This window comes from Cebus imitator, unplaced genomic scaffold (genome assembly GCF_001604975.1).
Source record: "Cebus imitator isolate Cc_AM_T3 unplaced genomic scaffold, Cebus_imitator-1.0 Scaffold469, whole genome shotgun sequence".
NCBI lineage: Eukaryota > Metazoa > Chordata > Mammalia > Primates > Cebidae > Cebus > Cebus imitator.
Genome location: NW_016107784.1, coordinates 303,436 through 309,460, shown reverse-complemented (window position 1 = coordinate 309,460; position 6,025 = coordinate 303,436). Strand labels below are relative to the sequence as shown.

General features: G+C 50.6%; 1 pseudogene across 1 annotated transcript; it reads left to right on the top strand.

Moving 5' to 3' along the window:
* Positions 1–1,031: 1,031 nt before the first annotated feature.
* Positions 1,032–4,542, top strand: LOC108291840 (annotated as a pseudogene). The gene is made up of 2 exons (XR_005197408.1): positions 1,032–1,913; positions 1,948–4,542. The product of XR_005197408.1 is annotated as a hexokinase-1-like (transcript).
* Positions 4,543–6,025: the final 1,483 nt, after the last annotated feature.

The window sequence follows — 6,025 nt, the reverse complement described above, 5'->3', positions numbered from 1 at the left end:
TTTTTGAGATGGAGTCTTGCTCTTTCACCCAGGCTGGAGTGCAGTGGCGCAATGGCTCAATCTTGGTTCACTGCAACCTCCACCTCCTGGATTCAAGCGGTTCTCCTACCTTAGCCTCCCTGAGCTGATGGGACTACAGGCACACACCAGCACACCTGGCTTATTTTTTTGTAATTTTAGTAGAGACGGGGTTTCACCATGTTCGCCAGGCTGGTCTCCAACTCCTGACCACAGGTGATCTGCCTGTCTCCACCTCCCAAACTGCTGGAATTACAGGTGTGAACCACCAAACCAGCTGACAATTTACTTTTGCTTTGTAGTTGGAGTTAAAGTAGATTTTACCTTGATTCAATCAGGCGTTGATTTTATTCAAAACTAATTTCAAAATTTTAGGCAGGGCTCAGTGACTAACACCTGTAATCCCAGTATCTTGGGAGGCCAAGGTGAGTGAATCACTCAAGCCCAGGAGTTTGAGACCAGTCTCAGCAACATAGCAAAACCCTGTCTCTACTAAAAGTACAAAAATTAGCTGGGCGGTGGCTTATGCCTGTAATTCCAGCTATCTGGGAGACTGAGGCGTGAGAATCACTTGAACTCAGGAAGTGGAGGCTGCAGTCAGCCGAGATTGCACCACTGCACTCCAGCCTGGGTTACAGAGCCAGACAAGACTCCGTCTCAAAACAATAAAAATAGCTGGGTGTGGTGGCTCACACTTGTAATCCAGCACTTTGGGAGGCCAAGGCCAGCGGATCGCCTGAGGTCACGCGTTTGAGACCAGCCTGGCCAAAGTGGTGAAGCCTCATCTCTACCAAAAATACAAAAATTGGCCAGGCGTGGTGACCTGCACCTATAGTCCTAGCTACTCAGGAGGCTGATGCAGGAGAATTGCTTGAACCTGGGAGGCAGAGGTTTCAGTGAGCCGAGGTTGCATCATTGCACTCCAACCTGGGCAACAGAGGCAGCCTCTGTCTCAAAAAAATAAATAGACAGCTCAGCCAGGCTGCGGAGGACTGACCGGCCCCACGCCTGCCGCCCCGAGTCCCCGACCGCCAGCATGATTGCCGCACAGCTTCTGGCCTATTACTTCACGGAGCTGAACGATGACCAAGTCAAAAAGATCGACAAGTATCTCTATGCCATGCGGCTCTCCGATGAAACTCTCATAGATATCATGACTCGCTTCAAGAAGGAGTTGAAGAATGGCCTCTCCTGGGATTTTAATCCAACAGCCACAGTCAAGATGTTGCCAGCATTTGTAAGGTCCATTCCTGATGGCTCTGAAAAGGGAGATTTCATTGCCCTGGATCTTGGTGGGTCTTCCCTTCGAATTCTGTGGGTGCAAGAGAATCGAGAAAAACCAGAATGTTCGCATGGAGTCTGAGGTTTATGACATCCCAGAGAACATCGTGCACGGCAGTGGAAGCCAGCTTTTTGATCATGTCGCTGAGTGCCTGGGAGATTTCATGGCGAAAAAGGAGATCAAGGACAAGAAGTTACATGTGGGATTCACATTTTCTTTTCCTTGCCAACAATCCAAAATAGATGAGGCCGTCCTGATCACCTGGACAAAGCGATTTAAAGCGAGCAGCGTGGAAGGAGCAGATGTGGTCAAGCTGCTCAACAAAGCAACAAAAAAGCGAGGGGACTATGATGCCAACATTGTAGCTGTGGTGAATGACACAGTGGGTACCATGATAATCTGTGGCTATGACGACCAGCAGTGTGAAGTTGGCCTGATCATCGGCACTGGCACCAATGCTTGCTACATGGAGGAACTGAGGCACATTGATCTGGTGGAAGGAGACGAGGGAAGGATGTGTCCCAATACGTAATGGGGAGCCTTTGGAGATGATGGATCCTTAGAAGACATCCTTGGCCATCTTGACCAGGATCAGTTGAACCAGCTCTCCCAAGTACATGCCACTCATCATCTTACAGCTTTTTGAGAAGATGATCAGTGGCGTGTACTTGGGAGAGCTGGTTCGACTGATCCTGGTCAAGATGGCCAAGGAGGGCCACTTATTTGAGGGCGGATCACCCCGGAGCTGCTCACCAGAGGGAAGTTTAACACCACTGATGTGTCAGCCATCGAAAAGAATAAGGAAGGTCTGCACAATGCCAAAGAAATCCTGACCCGCCTGGGAGTGGAGCCGTCTGATGATGACTGTGTTTCAGTCCAGCATGTGTGCACCATTGTCGTTTCGCTCGGCCAACCTGGTGGCTGCCACGCTGGGTGCCATCTTGAACCGCCTGCGTGATAACAAGGGCACACCTAGGCTTCAGACCACGGTTGGTGTCGACAGACCTCTTCACAAGACGCACCCACAGTATTCCCGGCGTTTTCACAAGACTCTGAGGCGCTTGGTGCCGGACTCCGATGTGCGCTTCCTCCTCTCGGAGTGTCAGGGGCAAATGCCATGGTGACGGCGGTGGCCTACCGCTTGGCTGAGCAGCACCAGCAGATAAAGGAGACCCTGGCTCATTCCCACCTCACGAAGGACATGCTGCTGGAGGTGAAGAAGAGGATGTGGGCTGAGATGGAGCTGGGCCTGTGGAAGCAGATGCACAATAATGCCATGGTCAAGACGCTGTCCTCCTTAGTCTGGAGCACCCGGGACGAGACCAAGAATGGCGACTTTTTGGCCTTGGATCTTGGAGGAACTAATTTCCGTGTGCTGCTGGCAAAAATCCGCAGTGGGAACAAAAGAACAGTGGAAATGCTTGACAAGATCTACGCCATTCCTACTGAAATCATGCAGGGCACTGGGGAAGGGCTGTTTGATCACATTGTCTCCTGCATCTCTGACTTCCTGGACTACTTGGGGATCAAAGGCCCCAGGATGCCTCTGGGCTTCACGTTCTCATTTCCCTGCAAGCAGATGAGTCTGGATGCTGGAATCTTGATCACGTGGACAAAGGGTTTTAAGGCAACAGACTGTGTGGGGCATGATGTAGTCACCTTACTAAGGGATGCGAGAAAAAGGAGAGAGGAATTTGACCTGGACGTGGTGCTGTAGTCAACGACACGGTGGGCACCATGATGACCTGTGCTTATGAGGAGCCCACCTGTGAGGTTGGACTCATTGTTGGGACCGGCAGAAATGCCTGCTACATGGAGGAGATGAAGAACGTGGAGATGGTGGACGGGGACCAGGGGCAGATGTGCATCAACATGGAGCGGGGGGCCTTTGGGGACAACGGGTGTCTGGATGATATCAGGACAAACTATGACAGACTGGTGGACGAATATTCCCTAAACGCCGGGAAACAAAGGTACGAGATGATCAGTGGCATGTACCTGGGTGAAATTGTCCGCAACATCTTGATCTACTTCACCAAGAAGGGATTCCTTTTCCCAGGGCAGATCTCTGAGCCGCTGAAGACCCAGAGCATCTTTGAGACCAAGTTCCTCTCTCAGATCGAGACTGACCGATTAGCACTGCTCCGGGTCTGGGCCATCCTCTAGCAGCTGGGTCTGAAAAGCACCTGTGATGACAGTGTCCTTGTCAAGACCGTGTGCAGGGTGGTGTCCAGGAGGGCCACGCAGCTATGTGGTGCAGGCATGGCTGCGGTGGTGGATGAGATCCGGACAGCAGAGGACTGGACCATCTGAACGTGACCGTGGGAGTGGACGGGATGCTCTACAAGCTTCATCCGCACTTCTCCAGAATCATGCACCAAACGGCGAAGGAACTGTCACCAAAATGTAACGTGCCCTTCCTCCTATCTGAGGATGGCAGCCGCCAGGGGGCCGCCCTCATCACGGCTGTGGGCTGCGGTTGCGCTCAGAGGCAAGCAGCTAAGAGCCTGGGACCCCCATCTGCTGCCCCTCTAGCACTCCTCTCTTCGAGCTGCAACCCCCACCCTCCCAGCCAGCCGTGCTGGGGGACGCCGGCACCGCGGCCCCCTGGCGTGGGGAGGAAAGCAAACTCCAACTAATCGTGTATATTGTAGGGTACAGAATAGAGGGTGTGCTGTTGATAATATCTCTCACCCGGATCTCCCTTCACCTGCCCTGCCACTCTGCATGGTTTGACTTCGACCTGGTCCCCCACGTGTGAAGTGTACTGGTATCCATTTCTAATGTATGCATTCATCCAGAGGAGTTATTTATTGGCTGGAGATAGAAAGTCCTACCACCTGACAGGTCTTCTGGGCCTCCAAAGTCCATCCTCGGGGTTCCCCCTCCCCGTGTGAAATGTATTATCACCAGCAGACACTGCCAGGCCTCCCTCCCGGGGGCACTGCCCGAAGGCGAGTGTGGGCATAGCATTAGCCGCTTCCTCCCCTCCTGGCACCCACTTCGGCCTGGCGTCCCGTCGTGGTGTGTCAGTGCCACAAAACTGTGTGTCCATGGAACTAGTCCTAGCTACGTGTGACAGTCTTGCATTCTGTTTGTCTCGTGGGGGGAGGTGACAATCCTGTGGGCTGTGTTGTGTCTCCATTTGGGTAAAAGGAACCAACCAACGAACAATGCCGTCACTGGAATTTCCCACCGCTTGTGAGCCATGTCGTATGACCTAGTAAACTTTGTACCAATTCGAATAAATAAATAATAAATATCACTGGGCACAGTGGCTCACACCTGTAATCCCAGCACTTTGGGAGGCTGAGGCGGGCAGATCACCTGAGGTCAAGAGTCCGAGACCAGCCTGGCTAACACGGTGAAACCTGTTTCTACTAAAAATACAAAATATTTCCTGGGTGTGTTGGCATGCACCTGTAATCCCAGCTACCAGAGAGGCTGAGGCGGGAGAATTGCATGAACCCAGGAGGCGGAGGTTGCGGTGAGCCGAGATCGTGCCACTGCACTCAAGCTTGGGCAACAAGAGCAAAACGCCGTCTCACAAATAAATAAAAATAAAAATATAACAAACTGGATTTCATTCTTTATGAATTAATGGTCTGTTCTTGGGCCAGGTGCAGTGATGCGTGTCTGTAACCTGAGCACTTTGGGAGGGCAGGGTGGGCGGATCACTTGAACCCAGGAGCTTGAAACCACTCTGGGCAACCCCAGAGAAACCCTGTCTCTACTGAAAATGCAAAACTTAACTGGGTGTGGTGGGGTGTGCCTGTAGTCCCAGCTACTTGGGAGGCTGAGGTGGGAGTATGGCTAGAGCCCCAGACTTGAAGGTTGCAGTGAGCCCAGATTGGGCCACTGCACTGTAGACTGAGTAATAAGTGAGACCCTGCTTCAAAAAAAAAAGTCCATTCTTAGCTCTTCATTATTCATATAGGAGTGCTTGTCTAAAGTTCTATCATTTAGTTATCAGCTCCCAGTTGTCATCTTCTGCTCAGGCAGGCAGTCCTTCAGTCACTGCTGAAGAGCTAGCAGGTGCTATGCCCAGTTTTCCCTCTCTCCAGGGTCTTGGCTCATGAAGACCCTGTGGAAGCCTCTCTGATGCTTTCTAATAGTTATTTTTGGTATTGATCAGCTTTGCTGGTTCGTCTCAGCAAACAATTGGTCTGCCACAAGCTATTTAAGCCACAATCCAGACTGGAAGTTTCGCTTATTTTTGAGGTGGCCTTTCATTTCCTCATTGATTTAAAAATTATAAAAATATATGCTGTCCATGAGCCCTGGTGCTTCTTTTTAGGGACAGCCGAAATTTCATAGTAGCATTTAAACAATCAATCAGATTTTAAAAACACAACATACTGATTTTATGAACGCAACATACTGATTTATTTAATGCAACCACAGACGTGAAAAGCAAAATTTACATGCTGAAAGACATTACTGTATTTGATATTTTTATCGGTGTGTTGAGAAATGCTGAGTGTATGATTGCTGAGAAATGCTAAGAGTATGATAAAATTATATTGTTTGCTAAAAAGAACGATGGCAAGGAAAACCTGGCCTCCCCCGCCCCCCCTTTGCCCCCACCCCTGCCCGCCAAGTGGAAAACTGCTTAGGGCATTCTAAAGTAGCAAAATAGTATATGTGTACCATACACCAATTAAAACAATTCTATAAGCATGGGATATGTGACCCTGCCCCTGTGTCTCCCTCGTGGAGAATACT